Source organism: Pseudorca crassidens, chromosome 1 (assembly GCF_039906515.1).
Source record: "Pseudorca crassidens isolate mPseCra1 chromosome 1, mPseCra1.hap1, whole genome shotgun sequence".
In the NCBI taxonomy this organism is placed as follows: Eukaryota; Metazoa; Chordata; class Mammalia; order Artiodactyla; family Delphinidae; genus Pseudorca; species Pseudorca crassidens.
The window spans coordinates 4,110,901-4,130,843 of NC_090296.1; the positions used below are offsets into that span (position 1 = coordinate 4,110,901).

The 19,943-nt window shown below is 42.5% G+C and overlaps 1 protein-coding gene and 1 long non-coding RNA gene across 9 annotated transcripts in view; one reads left to right on the forward strand and one right to left on the reverse strand.

Annotated features, from left to right (window-relative positions):
* PPP2R5C (protein phosphatase 2 regulatory subunit B'gamma) overlaps positions 1 to 19,943 on the reverse strand; it is a 130,070-nt gene that overhangs the window by 95,218 nt on the left and 14,909 nt on the right. The gene's annotated exons all lie outside the window — the stretch shown is intronic.
* The window catches only part of LOC137218479 (uncharacterized), a 32,021-nt gene that overhangs the window by 3,150 nt on the left and 8,928 nt on the right, over positions 1 to 19,943 (forward strand). The window contains exon 2 of the long non-coding RNA XR_010940714.1: positions 19,829 to 19,931. This is a non-coding gene — a long non-coding RNA (uncharacterized lncRNA). The remainder of the gene's footprint in view (positions 1 to 19,828; positions 19,932 to 19,943) is intronic.

Sequence of the window (19,943 nt, forward strand, 5' to 3'; positions counted from 1 at the left end):
ACAAATCCCCACAGCTTTGGGAAGAAAAGGGAAGTGAGTATATCAATTCTCAAGCCAGAAAAGGATGATTAAAAAACACTGGACAAACCTTGAGGGGATATTCCTCACATTAAAAAATTTACAAATTTCTGTATGTTCCCTCCAAAAATCAAAAGGAAGTATAAATGCTATAACTACAAGAGGTTAATAATATACTGCGATTAATTAGAAAAACGCTGAGACCTCAGTGTTCAAATGATTCAGTTTACAAAAGAACTATAACCGCTCAATAATTATATGAAAAAAGTATTTCTTCACCTATCAAATCAGCAATAATTTAAAAAATTATAATTAATACTGGTAAAGGCATGTTGTAACCTTGCCAACAAATCTATAAATTATTCTGATCCTTTTGGAAAATAATTTGGCAATATGTAAAGATCCTTTGTTTATGTAATTTAACTTTTGGGAGTCCATTCCAAAAATGCAGTAGCCATGAGTGAGCATCACATTTTAAAAGATATTTATTTAAAAAACTGTGCTGAGACTTCCCTGGTGGCGCAGTGGTTAAGAATCCGCCCGCCAATGCAGGGGACACGGGTTCGAGCCCTTGTCTGGGAAGATCCCACATGCCGCAGAGCAACTAAGCCTGTGTGCCACAACTACTGAGCCTGTGCTCTAGAGCCCGCGAGCCACAACTACTGAGCCCGTGTGCCACAACTACTGAGCCCGTGCGCCTAGAGCCCCTGCTCCACAACAAGAGAAGCCACCGCAATGAGAAGCCTGCACACCGCAACGAAGAGTAGCCCCCGCTCGCTGCAAGTAGAGAAAGCCCACGCGCAGCAATGAAGACCCAAACGCAGCCAAAAATAAATAAATAAATTTAAAAAAAAACCAAAAAAAACTGTGCTAAAGTATACATAATATAAAATTTACCATCTTAATCATTTTTAAGTGTACAGCTCTAAGTGGCATAAGTACATTCACATTGTTGTGCTACCATAACCACCATCCATCCTCAGAACTCGTTTCATCTTGCCAAGCAGGCAATCTGTCCCCATTAAACACTTCCTCCCCATCCTCTTCCTCTCAGCCCCTGGCCACCATCGTTCTACTTTCTGTCTCTATGAATGTGACTACTCTGGGTACCTGATATAAATGGCATCATGCAGTTTTTGTCCTTCCGTGACTGAATTACTTCACTCAGCGTAAGTGTCCTTAAGGTTCGGCCATGTAGTAGCACGTGTCAGAATTTCTTCCCTTTTTAAGACTGGATAATATTCTATTATAGGGGTATGCCACATTTTGTTCTATCCATGCCTTGATAGACACTTGGGCTATTTCTGCCTTTTGGCTATTGTGAATAATGCTGCTGTAATATGAATATATAAATACCTATTTAAGTCTCTGCTTCCAGTTCTTTTGGGTATATTCCCAAAAGTGCAAAGTATGGTAATTCTATTTTTAGTTTTTTGAGGAACTGCCATGCTGTTTTCCATAGTGGCAGCATCATTTTACATTCCCACCAGCAGTGCACAAGGGTTCCAATTTCTCCATATCCTCACCAACACTTGCTATTTTCTGTTTTTTGATAGTAGCCATCCTAGTGGGTGTTAAGTGGTATCTCACTGCGGTTTTGATTTGCATTTTCCTAATGATTAGTGATGTTAATCATGTTTTCATGTGCTTACTGTCCATTTGTATATCTTCTTTGGAGAAATGTCTATTCAAGTCCTTGCACTTTTTTTTTTTTTGGCTGCGTTGGGTCTTTGTTGCTATACGCGGGCTTTCTCTAGTTGCGGCGAGCAGGGGCTACTCTTCGTTGCGGTGCACGGGCTTCTCATTGCGGTGGCTTCTCTTGTTGTGGAGCACGGGCTCTACGCGCGTGGGCTTCAGCAGTTGCAGCACGCGGGCTCAGGAGTTGTGGCTCATGGGCTTAGTTGCTCTGTGGCATGTGGGATCTTCCCAGACCAGGGATCAAATCCGTGTCCCCTGCACTGGCAGGCGGATTATTATTATTTTTAATTAATTATTTTTTGGCTGCGTTGGGTCTTCATTGCTGCCTGCGGGCTTTCTCTAGTTGCGGCGAGCAGGGGCTACTCTTCATTGAGGTGCGCCGGCTTCTCACTGTGGTGGCTTCTCTTGCTGCGGAGCACAGGCTCTAGGCACGCGGGCTCGGTAGTTGCGGCTTGCGGGCTCTAGAGCGCAGGCTCAGTAGTTGTGGCGCACAGGCTTAGTTGCTCCGTGGCATGTGGGATCTTCCCGGACCAGGGCTCAAACCCGTGTCCCCTGCATTGGCAGGTGGATTTGGCAGGCGGATTCTTAAACACTGCGCCACCAGGGAAGTTACCCTTTGCACATTTTTTTAAACGGCTTGTTTTCTTGTTGAGCTGTAGGAGTCCTTTATAAATTCTGGACGTTAATCCCTTATCAGATAGATGATCTCCGAATAGTTCTTCCCATTTTGTGGGTTGCCTTTTCACTTTGTTGATTGTGTCCCTTGCTGCACAGAAGTTTTAAATTTTGATGTGGTCGAATTTATCTACTTTTGCTTTTTGTGCCTGTGCTTTGGTGTCATAGCTAAAAAATCATTGATAAATCTAACATCATGAAGCTTTTCCTCTATGTTTTCCTATAAGGTCTTTGATCCACTTTGAGTTAATTTTTGTGTTTGGTGTAAACTAAGGGTCCAAGTTCATTCTTTTGCATGTGGATATCCACTTTTTCCAGCGCCATTTGTTGAACAGACTGTCCTTTTCCCAGAGTGGGTGGCACCCTTGTTGAAAACCATTTGACCATACCTGTGACGGTTTATTTCTTGGCTCTCTTCTACTCTATTGGTGTATGTGTTTGTCTTTATGCCAGTACCACACTGATTCGATTACTGCAGCTTTGCAGTAAGTTTTGAAATCAGGAAATTAAGAATTTTGTTCTTCATTTCCAAGATTGCTTTGGTTATCCAGGGTCCCTGGAGATTCCATGTGAATTTTAGGATGAATTTTTCTATCTCCGTAAAAAAACACTGTTAGGATTTTGACAGAGATTGTATTGAATCTGAAGATCTCTTTGGGCAGTACTGATGTTTTAACGATATTAAGTCTTCCAATCCATGAACACACGTTGGCTTTCCATTTACTGGTGTCTTCTTTAATGTCTTTCAGCAATGTTTTGTAGTTTTCAGCATACAAGTCTTTCACCTCCTATGTTAATTCTAAGTATTTTATTCTTTTTGAGAGCATCACATTTTTATTTATGATTCTAAAATACCAGAAACAACCTTAATGTCAAAGGGATTATCCCACACAGTGAAATATTACACATCCATCAAAAATATTTATGAATGTGTAAAGTAAAAATATACGTGAGAAGGGCAGTGTATAATTTTTCAGAAATAGTATGATCATAAAAAGGAACACTCTCAAAATATCAACAGTAGTCACCGTGGAGTGTTATGGTTATGGGTAGTTCTTCTTTCTGAAACTTCTCTATATTGTTCAGTATTGCTAAAATAAGCACACAATACTTTGATGAAAATTAAAAGTAATAATTTTAAAAAAGACATGTAGATTAAGTTACAGCAGAGAGAATCCCTTAGTGAATGCTGCCTCTCAGGCACAGGCTAAGAACAGAGAAAGGGCTGTGATGGGAACCCAGGAAATATGATGCAAAAATTTATGGTGATGCATAAATGAGATCAAGTATGTAAAAACACACAAACCAAAATTAGCCTAAACTAGGCATGACAAACTGAACCAACAAATTACAGGATGTTGACTCCCCGTCTTGAAGAATCCATTACGGACTCCTTAAATTTTTACTGCAAGTTTGCACTGAATCAATAGGCTCATCTAAGCTCTCGAGGTTCAATTAGCCGCCAGAGTACTTTCCTCACGGATGAAACAAGGACTCAGCAAACACACTGGAGGAGGCTCACGTGCAGCCCCATCACTGGCTTGGGCATAAGTCTTCACCGCCTACTCAGGGAGAGGCCGCCCGCCCTCAGTAACTCCAGGCTGGTTCTTCTTTCCTCGCCTGTAAAGGGGCTGTCTGTGATCACCCCACCGCCAGGGCTTTTAGAAGGCACAAACGTCACCGATGGAGCGGGGAGCTCAGGAGGGGGCAGCTGCCACTGAAGGAGGATCCCACCGCACGTTGCTCCAGCCATTCTAGGGAAGGTGCTGGAAGCAGTGGACACTGTAGCACTTGAAGAGCAGGGTCTCGACCCTGGGGCTGCAGTGTGAGGGTGCCGCAGAGCCACTGACGGGGTCTCTGCTTGGACTAACCCCTCTGGGAAGTCTTCCTCTCCCCTCTCTGGGCCACAGGTCTCTTCCCCATCAGCCTCAGGACAGTGCCTGGCACACAGCAGGCGTTCCATCAAACTGACTGAATGAAGGGCCGAATCAAGCAGTAACACCCAGTTCTGATCCTGCAAAACTCCCTCACCACTCTTTATACCCCATCCCCGTGGCGCGTAACCAAGAGGGGTACGCCATCCAACCACCTGGAGAACGACACGTCCCACCCCCTGCATGCAGAGCCCCCATCCAGGCTCCCACCACACCCTCCACTGCTGTCTGTGCCCAGCCCTCGTGCCCCCCATGGCACCCTCCAGCCACGCTTCTGGACTCTCCCATGACAACCTTCCTGCCGCTCTGAAGGGCTTGAGCTGACTCGGAGGAAAGGCACCCTTCTGGGCTCAGTGCAGAGCTCCTTCCAGAACCGAAAGTGGGCAGACAGACCACAGCTCTCAGTGCGTCCACCCGTCAAGGACGCAAACACAAGCATCTCTGTACTGCACAAAGATGAAGGTTGAAAAGGAGTTATTCTTTATTCTCTGCTTCCTCTGTCACTTTATTTGGGCTTTTATTTAAAAACAAACTGCCATTTGTAGGTAGCATTTCTGAATAAAACTTTCACATTTTCATTTCTAAATTCGGCTGAAGGTTTTAATTTTCATCTCCCCGGGCAATTTTACGGGCAAATTAAGTATGCTCATATTTTAGTGAAGAAGGTTTACAGTTTCTTTCATTAAAAGAAGGTTGTGTCTTGGGGGCTTCCCTGGTGGCGCAGTGGTTGAGAGTCCGCCTGCCGATGCGGGGGACGCGGGTTCGTGCCCCGGTCCGGGAAGATCCCACATGCCGCGGAGCGGCTGGGCCCGTGAGCCATGGCCGCTGAGCCTGCGCGTCCGGAGCCTGTGCTCCGCGGTGGGAGAGGCCACAGCAGTGGGAGGCCCGCGTACCGCAAACAAACAAACAAACAAAAAAAAGAAGGTTGTGTCTTGAGCCCAGAGAGTTGTGGTGTCATAACTGCAAGGCACTGACACTGCTGGCAGAGCAGACACTTAACCGGAAACTACACGGGCATGGGTGATGTACATTTTGTTGGGTAGGATATCTGACCTAAAAAATTTGGCTTCGCTTACAGTTTAAAATAGACTTCTTCCTTAGGCAGATCAAAGATACCTAGCATTCAGCTGTGTTCAAAGGTTGCCAGGGCACTTCTGCTTGCCAACAGCAAGGTCAAAGGGACAGGCGCCCGCTGCCCTGTTGATCTGAGTGAGTCCTGCGAGTGGTTTAAAAGGGTGGACGAGCTTATCCCAGGAAAGGCCAGCGGAGGCGAGCGGAGTAGACCGTGTAAAATCTGGCCCGAGTGTGCTGTTGGGAGGCCTTTGCTTATTTTCGTTCTTGCCACAGTTAGGCTGGAAAACCTTTAAAGCCAAAGCAAGTCCTCACCCCCTTCCTTGTTCTGAGAAGGCGGGGAGCCCACACAAAGCACACAGAGCACACGCGACATGCCAAAGTGCTTTCGTGTTGACTATTAGCGACACACCTCACTCCACAAAGAAGAACCTAAGGCGCAGGGAGCCGTGAGCCTGGGAGGGGTTCCAGCCCCGTAACAGTTCTGAGAAAATGGAAGGATGTGGGAGGGACAGGCAGACGGGCCCAGAGGGCTTTTCATTCCTTCAGCAAACCTGTGTCTCGGGGATCCGTGGCAGATGCTAGACTGGGCACCAAAACAGCCTCTGCCCTCAGTGACACTTTAGACAGAGCAGCGTGTGGTGTGTTCTGCAACCCCAGTGTCCACCATGCTGAACAGATAAAAGGTGCTCCTTCCACACGATGGAATGTTGTGCAGCCTTAAAAATGAGGAAGGAAGTTCTGTATGATTCCACTCGTAGGAGGTCCCTAGAGGAGTCAAAGTCACAGAGACAGGAAGTAGAATGGTAGGTGCCAGGGGCTGGGGGAGGGGAAGAGGGAGGTATTAACAGGCACAGAGTTTTTGTTGGGGACGATGAATAGACAGTGGTGATGGGCACACTGAATGTGAATCTATTTAACGCCACTGAATGGTACACTTGCGAATGGTTGAAGTGATAAATGTTATGCTATGTATATTTTACCACCATTTAGGAAAAAAGATAAGGCAGGCTTGAGCCAGGGTGGCTCAGGAAACACTGGAGGAGGCAGAGCCAGCAGGGCGTGGGCAAGGGCACGCAAGCAAAGTGTGTGCGTCTGTGTGTGATGTAAGGTGCCGGCAGAAATCCAGGTGAGGTCTGGGGAAGGCCTGAGCTAGACATGAAACGTAAGATTACAGCTGCCAGTTGAAACCAACTCCCTGGGTTCTTCCCAGAAGGGGCTTGCAGGGTGTGACAGGCAGAGGCTTGAGACCAACCCTAGAGTAAAAGCCACGCCTGTGGCCTGACGAGAGCGGACAGGAGGCCGCCCTAGGGCCAGGCTGTGGCTCGAGGCTGGGCTCAGGCTGACACGAGACCAGCTCTCAGTTGTTCACAAGAGCAGCATCCATGGCACCTCTGCTCCCCAGCTACCGCCAGAACAAGGGTCTGGGATTGGGTCTGCGGCCTCCCTCAGAGCAAGGGCCACCTCTGGTCACTGTCACTGTCCTGACCACCTCCCCACAGTCCAGACAGCCCAGGTGGTCAGTAAATATCTGCTGTGAACTGGCACGTGCCTCACCAAGATGAAAGTTTCCTTCCATTATTGTGGGCAGTCAAGAGAAGACACAGAATCAAACGTGGCACAAACAAGACTGATGAAAGCTGAGTTTCTGAAGCCATGAGAATTAGAACAGGCACTATGGTAACTTCTCACATTCCATTTTTATTCTTCAATTAATGGGCAAGAGGTAAAGTTCCTCTAAACAGATGCTAATTCATTTTTAAGCAGTAAAAAATGATCACTTGTATGGCGAGACTTTCAATTGTATCAGAAAATAAACTGCTTTGAATGAGGTTTAAGTATTGTGTTTGCACAAAAGGAGGGCAAGACATATAAACTTTTAACTGCCACTCAAAAGCCAATTTTTAAAAATTCAGTTAAGTTCTCCGAACAATAATGTAACAACTTCTTTCCCAAATGGCCTAACACTGAGCATTTCTAAATTTCTGCCCCAGGGTCTCCAGTTAACGTTAGGCCCTAGTTGTTTCATTATAACTTTGACTTCTCCCTAGGCCTTTCTTTCCTAAAACAAGGAGAACGGCCTCAAGAAACAAAGTTCATGATTCATTAGTCACCTAAAAAAACTGGTCTCTTCATTTAACACTTCTACCTTCCAGACCGAAAATATTAAAAGAAAGGACTAACTCAGAGAAACCTTTGAACGAACAGGGCCTGAAGACTACATTCAGCCTCAACGTTAAAAAAATAAAAACAGGAAATACTATTTTCCACTTAATGAATGACTTAAGCATTTAAATAGCCTCAGTACTAGAAAGGGGCAATGGGACAGACAGGCACCTCCTGCGCCCTGGGCAGAAGTGTTCATGGTGCAACCTCTCTGGACAGCACATCTAAAGGGTTCTTGAAAACGTGTGGCCTTTGATCAGTACTTCCCTTCCTTGATTCCAGCTTAAGGAAAGGTTCAAAAGTGTGAACAACAAAAGACTTACATTAAAGTACGGTTTACAGCAGCTGAAAACCATGGGAATAATAAACGGTGTTTAAATCATGCTCCTATTTCCATTAAAGCATTAGACACCACTTGATAATCCTTGCCTGAGTCAATAGTTTCTCTAGAGATTTCAACGTTTAATCTGGCATTCTTCTAAAAGCAGAGCTATTTCTTGCCAAATAGAACTATTTGGTTATCCTGACATACAGCTCCTACTGGAAAGTGAGGGTAAGCTTAATTCTTTGCCTTTCAGTTACAAGTTTCCCTCAAATGGTGAAAACTAAATTTTTTTTGGCTTTCTCTTTTTTGAATATCATTATGTGTTTCATTGATGTCAGTGTGTTTTAATCTACTAAAATCATACTTTCTTCTCTTTTTTTTAAGATTTTATTTATTTATTTATTTATTTATGGCTGCGCTGGGCCTTCATTGCTGCACGTGGGCTTTCCCTAGTTGTGGCGAGCGGGCGCTGCTCTTCGTTGTGGTGCGTGGGCTTCTCATTGCGGTGGCTTCTCTTGTTGCGGAGCACGGGCTCTAGGTGCACGGGCTTCAGTAGTTGTGGCACGCAGGCTCAGTAGTTGTGGGTCACGGGCTCTAGAGTGCAGGCTCAGTAGTTGTGGTCCATGGGCTTAGTTGCTCTGCAGCACGCGGGATCTTCCTGGACCAGGGCTTGAACCCATGTCCCCTGCATCGGCAGGCGGGTTCTTAACCACTGCGCCACCACGGAAGCCCCCATACTCTTTTTTATGTTCAGGTGCATAATTTTAACCATTGTGTGATACTTGGACTAGCTGCTGTGTATTTTTTGGCATGGCCTCATTTATTTTTGTTTCCTTGATTTGTGACACAGTAAGATGTCCCCCCAGGCTTGTTTGTACCTTCCCTGCCCCAGACTTGGAATCAGCCATTTTTCAACGAACCCTGATTCCTTTCAGTGGGGAATGATATTAGAGACCAAAATCAGGGTACTAGTGGGTGGTCGTTGCTACTGGACTGCTGTTGCTTTTAGGTACTTTCAGTGGAGGGAGCTAGAACATAAACATATATTCTAGAATATATATATATATATATATTTTAGTTGTGCATTCATAACATTGTAGTGTTTTCACTTGTTTCTTGAATTTTCATAGTTTTATCTTCATCTTACACTGAAAATCTTTATTTCTAATTTCATTGATGTAATTATTGCTATATCATATTAAAATGATTGACAACAATAATGATATTATTACAAATAGTAGGAACTTTGAGTTGGCTCATTTCATTGCAAAAAAAAGCTGTTGGTATATATTTGTTGTGATTCCATTAAATTTTTAAAATGTCCAGAGAGGACTGGCATCTTTAGGATGTTCAAGTCCCCTTTCTAAGAGTGTAGTGTGTAGTTGTTCAAGGCCACTTTCATTTCCTTTAGGGGTGTTTTTAAGTTTCCCTCATGTGGGTTTTGCACATTTCTTAGCAAGCGTGTGCCCAGATATTTCATTATTGGTGCTATTATTGTAAATGGGATCTCCTCTTCCATTATGTCTTCTAAATAATTGTTAATTGTTTATTTGGAGGTTGTTGATTTCTGCATCTTGCTTTCACCTCCTGCTTCCTTCCTGAATTATCTTATAGTTTGCACTAGTTTTTCAGCTGATTTTTTTGGATGTTTTCAGGTATCTAATGAGCTCTGCATGTAAAAGCAATCTCACCTCTTTGTTTCTAAATCTTATACCTTTAGTGTCTTTCTCCTGAGTTGACTGAAAGCATTAATGGAAATAGGATTTCCATTGGTTGATGGGGAACAGACACTGGCAGGGTGCCAAAATATACCTTGTAGATTATCACTGGTACTTCTGAATTGCAAAGGGAAATACTGTACAATGGAGAGATCAATCAGTCACCACCTTACTGTAATACAGCGGTAAAATCTAGCATCACTTTTGCTAGTCATCAGACAGTATGCATCTCTCACAATAAAGAAACTGTCTCCTGAGTTACACAGCGCCACCCCTGGTATATTCTATCCACAGAAGGTTTCCATTTTCAGGAACTATAGGGAATAAGGGGGACACTTTACAGGACAATCATCTTGGCTAATTTAACAAGTCACACACTAGTGCTGCGGTTGATGGCACTCTCAGGCTGGTAGTGACCCCAGCTGTCTGGCAGAAGCAAAAACAAATCCCTGCTGAAGACGATACTTTTATCCTAGGTTTCAATTTATTTCAGACATTTGAGTACAGTGACCAGCATACACTAAAAAGGAGTCAGGTATACAGGAAATAAGACGTCATGAGCAAAATGTGACAAGGACTTCAGATGTTGGTAATATCTCACACAGACTATAAAGCAGCTGTGCTGACTAAAAGAAATGACAAATTTGATGGTTTCTGCAAGGCAATAGGAAAATACTTTTAAAAAGTCACACAGCAGATTAAAAATAGAACTTCCATAAATGAAAAAAGAATATCTGAAATTTAAAACTTTGTGGCTGTATTTTATATTCCATTTTTCTAGTAACTTATTTTTACTCTATTTTATGAAAGTACTAGTCCATGGTGGGTTGAAAATTAAAAAGAAAACTGGTCCTTCACCATGGATAACGTGAAACTCTGATCAAGAATACAGCACGTGTAGTGAGGTGGATGGACCTAGAGTCTGTCATACAGAGTGAAGTAAGTCAGAAAGAGAAAAACAAATACTGTATGCTAACGCATATATATGGAATCTAAAACAACGGCACTGCTAAACCTAGTGGCAGGGCAGGAATAAAGACACAGATGTAGAGAACGGACTTGAGGACATGAGGTGGGGGGAAGGGGAAGCTGGGAAGAAGTGAGAGTAGCACTGATGTATACACACTACCAAATGTAAAATGGATGGCTAGTGGGAAGCTGCTGCATAGCACAGGGAGATCAGCTCAATGCTTTGTGACCACCTAGGGGGATGGGATAGGGAGGGTAGGAGGGAGGTTCAAGAGGGAGGAGGTAAAGGGATATATGTATACATATAGCTGAGTCACTTTGTTGTACAGCAGAAACTAACACAACATTGTAAAGAGATTATACTCCAATAAAGATGTAAAAAAAAAAGAGGGGACTTCCCTGGTGGCGCAGTGGTTAAGAATCCGCCTGCCAATGCAGGGGACACGAGTTCGAGCCCTGCTCCAGGAAGATCCCACATGTCACAGAGCAACTAAGCCTGTGTGCCACGACTACTGAGCCTGTGCTCTAGAGGCCACAAGCCATAACTACTGAGCCCACGTGCCACAACTACTGAAGCCCGTGCACCTAGAGCCCATGCTCCGCAATGAGAAGCCACCGCAATGAGAAACCCGTGCACTGCAACGAAGAGTAGCCTCTGCTCGCCGCAACTAGAGAAAGCCCACCTGCAGCAATGAAGACCCAATGCAACCAAGAAAAAAAAAAAGATGTTAAAAAATAAAAAAAGAATATAGCACGGTAAGTCACAAAAAGGTTGAAAAATACAATCTTAAAGATAGTAAACGAAAGATTCCAATACACATCTGATTAGAGCCAAAGGGGGAAAATAAAGGAAACTAATAACAGAGATAACAACTGAAGAAATAATGGCTGAGAACTTTCTACAACTGAGGAAATATAACAATCCACAGACTCAAAGTGAATGGCAAAAAAGACTGATAAAAAATAAATCTATACTTGGACCCCTGGCAATGGAATCACTGGAAAAAAATCAATGTCATAGTCAAAATCAGAAAAGTGGCCAGAAATTACAAACAATACTTTCAAAAAGAATGAATTTGGGGACTTCCCTGGTGGCACAGTGGTTAAGAATCCACCTGCCAGTGCAAGGGACACGGGTTCAAGCCCTGGTCCGGGAAGATCCCACATGCTGCGGAGCAACTAAGCCCATGCGCCACAACTACTGAGCCTGCGCTCTAGAGCCCACGAGCCACAACTACTGAGCCCGCGCGCCACAACTATTGCAGCCCACGTGCCTGGAGCCCGTGCTCTGCAACAAGAGAAGCCACTGCAATGAGAAGCCCGCGCACCCAACTAAGTGTAGCCCCAGCTCGCCGCAACTAGAGGAAAGCCCGTGCGCAGCAATGAAGACCCAACGCAGCCAAAAATAAATAACTAAAATAAAGTTTTAAAAAAAGAATAAGAATGAATTTGGCTTCTCAATACTAATGCAAGTCAAAAGGCAATGAAATACTTATCTTCAATGTACTGAAGGAACACAAAAATCTACGATTAGATATTCAGTGATTATCTTTCAAGAATGAGGGCAAATGAAGACATCTTCCCGATAAACAGTTTGCCACCAGCAGACTCTTATTAAAGAAAATTCTAAATGATGTATTCAAACAAGGTTTTGACCTCCGATGGAAAGTCTGAGATGCAAAAAGGAATGAAGAATAAAATGATAAATACGCAGATAAATCTAAATGGTCATCAACAGAATAAAACAGTAATACTGTATGGAGGACTTAAAAAGATTGGGAGTCAGATACTCAACGATGGGGGAGCCTGAAGAGATGGCAGTGGCAGCCTTCCTTTTCTGAGGTATGATTGACACAAAACATTATATACGTTTCAGGTGTACAACATAATGATTTGATATTTGTATATACTGCAAAACGATCACCACAGTAAGTCTAGTTAACAGTTAATATCCATCACCATACACAGTTACAAAATTTTTTTTTCTTGTGATGGGAACTTTGAATATCTACTCTCGTAGCGGCTTTCAAATATTCAATACACTATTATTAACCATAGTCACCATGCTGTGCATTACGTCCCCGTGACTTACTTATTTTAACTGCAAGTTTGTGCCATTTGACTTCCTTCAGCCATTTCGCCTACCTCCCCACCCCCTGCCTCTGGCAGCCATTTTTAAAATTAATAGACTTTAATTATTGGGTTTACAGAAAAGCTGAATGTAAAGTACAGAGTTCCCATACCCCTCTCCACCCTCCCCTAGTTCCTCCTATTATTAACATCTTGCAATAATGTGGCACATTTCTTACAACTGGTGAGCCAATATTGATACGTTACTATTAACTAAAGACCACAGTTTACGTTACAGTTCGCTTTGTGCATTCTGTGGGTTTTGACAAATGTAAAGTGCCGTGTATTCACCATTACGGTAACATATGGCGAGTTCCACTGTCCTAAAAATCTCCTGTGCTCTGTCTATTCATCCCCCCATTCTCCCAACCACTGGCAACCACTGATCTTTTTATTGTCTCCACTGCCTTTTCCAGAATGTCATGTAGTTAGAATCATACAGGATGCAGCCTTTTCAGATTGGCTTTTTTCATTTAGTAATGTGCATTTAAGGTCTTTTCATGGCCTGGTAGCTCATTTCTTTTTATTGCTGAATAATATGCCATATTTTGGATGTATCATGGTTTGTTTATCCATTCACCTACTGAAGGACATCCTGGTTGCTTCCAAGTTTTAGATATTTTGAAAAAATTGTGGCAGAGTTTTTTTAACCACCCCAAATTCTTGCATAAAATCATACAGTGCAACCAAGCAGGCAAAATCAAATACTCAGAGCCAACATCTACAACAAAATTAGGTGAAAATGTGTCCCCACAGACACGTGAGCATATAGGAGAGCCCACCAGCAGCCACAGGCTCGTGTGCTATCAGTGTCTGGGGGAAGACGGCAGAGAGGAACGACGGGCGTCCTCTGGAGCTGAGAACTCTGAGATAACCAGAGAGCCGGGTGAACCCACCTGAGAACAGCGGCTGAAAGCAGAAGGGGTCTGTACCCCACAATGGATGAGGGCAAGGAGCCCGCAGCCAAGACTGAAGGGGCCCTTGGAACCCTCAAAATTCAGCAGCCGTAGCTTTCTTCCAGAACTAGGTCACACTGGTGAGAAACTGCTGGGAAGAGAATCCAGACTGAACAGCAGAGGGGCAGGAGAGGAAATGGAAAAAGAAGGTCCAAACATTAGCAGGGGAAGAGAACCAAATCAGGGCACTCAGGAGGTAAGCCACCACATTTTAGAAAGTTTCACAAAAATAACCGAAGCTAGAGCTCTAGAGCCCAAGCTCCTCTTCTCTAATTTCACACACACGCGAGCATCAGGAGGGATCAAAGTCAAGTCCTACACGGAGTTCTCATAAGGAGAAAGCGAAAAAGAACTAAATGACACCTATGCAGCAGTAAAAGGATGACAGGGAGGCGTCCCACAAGGACACTGAAAACTACAGCCTAACAGTTCAGGATGAGACAAAAGACATTAAAGGAATAGCGTAATGTCAAAGGACTACATGAATATTAACAGAAAAACTCAGGAATAGGTAATAACTCTGTAAAGAATTAAAAAACGGAAAAAATAATTTCGGAAATGAAGATTAACTGAAAAGAATACAAGAGCAAATAAGCACAACATAAAATGCCCTACAGGGAATAGTACATGAAAAAGAGAAAAAAATTAAATCAAAAAGGAATGATAAAAACCCAGAGGGAGACAACAAACATAAAAACAGGCAAAGAAGATTCAATATTTATACAATAGGAGTCTCCACAGGAGTAAGCGAAAGCAAGGGAACAGAACAAATCCTCAAAATAATAATCCAAGAAAAAGAGATTTGGTACACATTTAAAGAACATAGCATGTATGTGGGAAAGTCAACCCAGAATGATATATTCCGAAATTACTGGACTTTAAAGAAGAGAAAAACCTGTTTAGGCATCAAAGCAAACAGACCAAGTAACTTGTAAGATAAGGAAAATTAAACTGACATCAGAGTCTGACAGCAATGCTTTATTACAGACGGAAGTGGAGGAACATCCTTAAGATACTCATGAAAAGAAAACGTGAACCGAGGACTTTCTATCCAGACATTCTTTGAAGTCTGAAATAAAAGTGTCCTAGAGAGGACGCTTCACACCAAAATAATGAGGGGTATCAGCACAGAGACTGGTGGTGAGCGCCAGCTGTATATTCCCGTGGAGAACAAGTGTAAACAGGGACGGGAGGGAGAGAATACAGTTTGTCATGACTATGTGCTCTGAGAATGAAGGCAGTTAAACTATAAAAAAGGCGGAGGGGGAAGGAAATGAAAAGATGCAAAAATTTTAACCTTTCAGTCGTCACACTGGTCACAATGTTGGTATCATTTTTCTGAAAATACACTGTGTATAATGTGGGACGAAGTAAATGAATAATTATCTGGTACTTAAGACAGAAGTTAAATAAATGCCTGCAAACCTGCATTTGAGCGGAAAATATCAGTATGAACTCCTGATGTGCTATATCCTGAAAAAACCCTATTTTCTAATTTGGTCTACTAAAAAGTCCTGTGAACAGTGACCATTCCAATAGCAACGAGAATCCTAGCACCCAGACTGTGGTCTTGAAATACCATTCCCCACTAAAAGGCAGGACTTCTTGGACAAATGACTGATTCTAAAACCTATACAGAAATGAAAAGAGCCAAGGCAATTCTGAAGAAAAAGCTGAAGGACTTACACTACCAGACACCAAGACCTCCTAGGGTGTGTTAGTGGTTCTCCCGACACAGCTCAGGCAGCCAGGGGAACAAAACAGAGCCCAGAAACGGGTCCGCACAGTGATGGTACTTTATTTACAACAAAGATAACACCACAGTGAGTGAAGGGTGACCTTTTCGACAAGGGTGCTGTGCCAGACGGAGAGCCACACGGGAAAGGAATTGTGACCTCTAGCATCACAGCAGAAACAAAACTTAACTCTACATAGACTGTACAGTCCAGTCCGAAAGGTCAAAGAAAGTTTTAGGAAAACAGACATAAGATAACATCTTCACTACTCTGTGGAAAGCAAAGATATATTAAACAGATCAAAGTACTCTCAAAGTGCTAACGCCTTTGAGAGTGAAAATTCAAGACACAAGAGTAGAAGAAAATGTGCAATTCCCATATCTACAAAGGACCTATATCTGAACTCCTACAAATCTATTTTTTATAAAATCTTACAACCTAGTAGAAAGAAGGGCCCAAAGACTTAAACCAGAACTTCACAAAATAATATATCTGAGCAGACGATAAACCTACGAAGAGATGCTTAACTTCACTCATCATCAGTTAACTTTGAAACCAGCTCACCAGAATGGCTAAAATGAAAGCCAAACTACAGTGGAACAAAGTATTTGCAACACATATATAACCAACAGAGAGTTCATATCCAGAATAAAAACTCTTTAAAAAAAATTAAGAAAATGGCAGTCCAACGGAAAAGGGCCGATAAACATTTGTAAAAGCCCCCGACCTCATAACAGAAGCGCAAATTAAAACAACAGTGAGATACCACAATGAGATAGCGTGGTACTGGCATAAAACAGGCGTATAGATTGATGTGATAACACTGAGAGTCCAGAAATTAAACTTTACGTTTGTGGTCAATTGTTTTTTGATAAGGATACCAAGGAAACTCCATGAAAAAACAGCTTCTGCAACAAATGGTGCTGGAACAACTGGATATTCATGTGCAAAAAGATGAATTTAGACTTCTACCTCACATTACACAAAAAATTAACTTGAAATGGATCGCAGACCTAAGTATAAGAACTAAAACTAGAAAACTTCTAGAAGAAAACACAGGAAAAAAACCTTTGTGACCCTTAGTTAGGCAAAGAGTTCTTGGATACAACATCAAAAGCAAGATCTATAAAAGAAAAATGTAATAAATTGGACCTCATCAAAATTCAAAATTTGGGGGCTTCAAAGACGCTATTAAAGCGTGTAAAAATTCGAGACACAAACTGGGAGAAAATATTTGTAAATAATATACCTGATAAAGGACTCATATCCAGATTACATAAAGAATTGGCATAATTCAGCAATAAGAAGATAGGCAATTTAAAAACAGGCAAAAGATCTGATAGACATTTCATCAAAAAAGATATACAGGGACTTCCCTGGTGCTCCAGTGGTTAAGACTCCACGGTTCCACTGCAGGGGGCACGGGTTCGATCTCTGGCTGGGGAACTTGGATCCCGCACGCCACGCAGCACAGCCAAAAAAAACCCCACAACGTATACAAATGGCTAACAGGTACATGAAAAGATGCTTAATATCTGTAGCCAGTAGGGAAATGCAAATTAAAACCATAAGGAGATAGATACCAGTACACATCCATAAGAAAGACTATAATCAAAAAGACAGACGATGACAAGTGTTAGCAAGAATGTGGGTATATCGGAACCCCATACATTGCTGGTGGGAACTTAAAATGGTCTGGAAGACAGTTCAGCAGTTTTTTTAAAAAGCTAAACATAAACTTACCACACAAGCCAGCAGTTCCCCTTCTGGGTATCTACCCAAGAAAGATGAAAATATATGTTCAAACAAAGACTTGTATTCAAATGTTCAGAGCAGCGTTATACGTAATAGCTAAAAAAACAACTCAAATATCCATCAATTGTTGAATGGATAAATAAAATGTAGGATATTCATATAATAGAGAATATTATTCAGCATTAGAAAGAAACCATTCAAAGTGGAGGAACCTCAAAAACATTATATTAAGAGTCAAATGTAAAAGAGTACATATTGCCAATTTCATTTATGTGCAATGTCCAGAAAAGGCAAATTTAGAGGCAGAAAACAGATGAGTGGTTGCCTGGAGCTGGGGATAGGAGTGGGGATTGATGGCAAATGGGCATAAGGTAATTTTTTTGATGGGCGATGGAAATATTCTAAAACTGTATTGTGGTAATGGTTGCACAACTCTACATGTTTACTGAAATAATCAAAATTTCCAATTACAGTTAGTGAATTTTTCAGTATGTAAATTATGCCTCAATAAAACTCTTAAAAAAAGGCTATGATTTGAAAAAAAAAAAGAAAAGAAAATCTATGGATAGAGCTGAAGTTATACTCAGAGGAATACATGGCTTTAAGTGAACTCTGTATTTAACTTAATAAATGAGGAAAACAATAAAATAAAACAAAACAGGATAAGTAATTAAGATAAAAGTGGAAGTGAAATATATTGAAAACAAAATAATCAAAAGAATAAATGAACTCATAAAGAGACATCACCACCACAGAGGTAAAAGAAATTAAAAGATTCATTAAAGAACACAATGTACCACTCAATACGTGACCTACTCTAAACTGACCTAACGTGGAAGGAATCTGCAGATTTATCGCCGAGCAAAGCACTAGGCCCAGCTGAGTTCTGAAGCAACCTTTTCACCCTATGTCAGGTACTGTAAGATGCATCTGTTATTCCACATTTGGTTCTTGCTAAAATCGGGTGCATTTTACAATCCCTGTCATCGGATGGCAGCACGAGAGAGTGGCATAAAAACGGACAGACCATCCTCAGGAAAGATCACGAAGTGCCAGGATCAACACATTTTAGATCTGACAAAATACAGTAGTACAAAAAAGGAAGAAAACTCTGGCCCAGCTTCACACAGTAGATATGAAAGCAGATTAATGAAAATTAATAAACTGAACCCAGCACGTAGAAAAGTTATTAACATACTGTGACAACATTGAGGTTTATCTCAGTAATGCAAGAATAGCTCAAAACCAGAAAATCTATCAACACAGCAATTATTAAATTAACATCTTAAGGAGAAAAACCATACGGCACCTGATAAAATTCAGCAGCAGTGCTAGCTCAAGACCAACCAGCCAGGGTGGTGCTGGTAAGAGCCAAGCAAATGTGAACCATGGAGCAGGAGCAGGCTGGGTGAAGGCGATTTACCAGAAACCAAGGGCCACCTTCACATGAAACGAGGAAATGCTGAAGCCTTTCACCAAAATGGGAGGTAACAGGGAGGCCTGCTCTCACCTCTGTTATCTCTGTGTTACTGGTCCTAGCTAACGGCATAATAAAATTAAAACCACCAGTATGTGTTGGTATAAATATTGGAAGAGAGAGAAAAGTATCTAGTTACAAATGACAGGACTATATATGCAGATGCTAGTAAAAAATTACTAAGAGCAATAAGAAAATTTGATAAGGTGACAGAATAAGAAAATATTTAAAAAACCAACAGCATTTCATTAGATTGGTAAGGACTAACTAGAAGTAGAAATGAAAAAAATATAACCCCATCACAAGAGTGACAAAAACTATAAAGCACTTAGGAATCAATTTAATGCAAAGGTAAAGACTCCCAAGAAGATCATAAAACCTTCTAAAAAGTCAGAAAACAAGACCCGAAAAACGGAGGTGATGCACCAGGTTCCTAGATGGAAAAAGAGTATCATAAAACATGAATCTTCCCCCAGTTAATATACCTTTAATGTAATTCCAATCAGGTCCTTTCTTGTCTGAGCCAGACAAAATCACGTTAACATGCATAAAGATGCGCCAGACAAGGCCAGTGAGGGGCACGCCTTGACCAGTGGGAAATTCTGGATACGTGGGTGTGCTCCTTCCGGGCACAGTGTAAGTACAGGCTCTGCCTGGCAGAGCACATCCCTGATGGGCACTAGGGACAGGGCCTGGACCCTGGAGGCTCAGCAATAGCTATGGGAAGCCTTTTCCACCCCAGACATTTGAGTGCTGCGGCTGGGCCTCCTCAGGGCACTGGGGAGGAGTGACAGCAGGCCAGTGGGCGAGGGTGCTGGCCCCAGCAGAGCAGGCTCTTGGTCCCCCCGAACCGAGAGCAGGGCCGGTTTCCAGGCGTTCCACACAGTATCTGATGAATGAATGAACAGCATCAGAAAGGTATGGACTATCTGGGAGGGGAGACTCCTCAAAAATGACCTATATGCATGTCATCTACTACAAAGCTAAACCAAATATACGCCAGATACAAGCTCTGTAAAATGCAGCGAGAGGAGAGCCTGGATTCCTAGCAAGTGAGGGGCCAGAAATGCATCCGTGAATCCATAAATCCCTCCCTCTATCCACTACTCCATCCCTCCACCTCTTCCTCTCTCCATCTACCCCTCCCCCTGTCCAGCAATTCCGGACACCTGCACTGAGCTCTGGCTCTCTGCCCTGCAGTGCGGAAGGCGCTGGAATACACCTGTAGAGATGACAAGCTTCCTGCTCCAATCTCATATGTGATGAAAATTGACTGCAGAAGACCCACTGCTATGAATTGAAGGTATGAAAACTG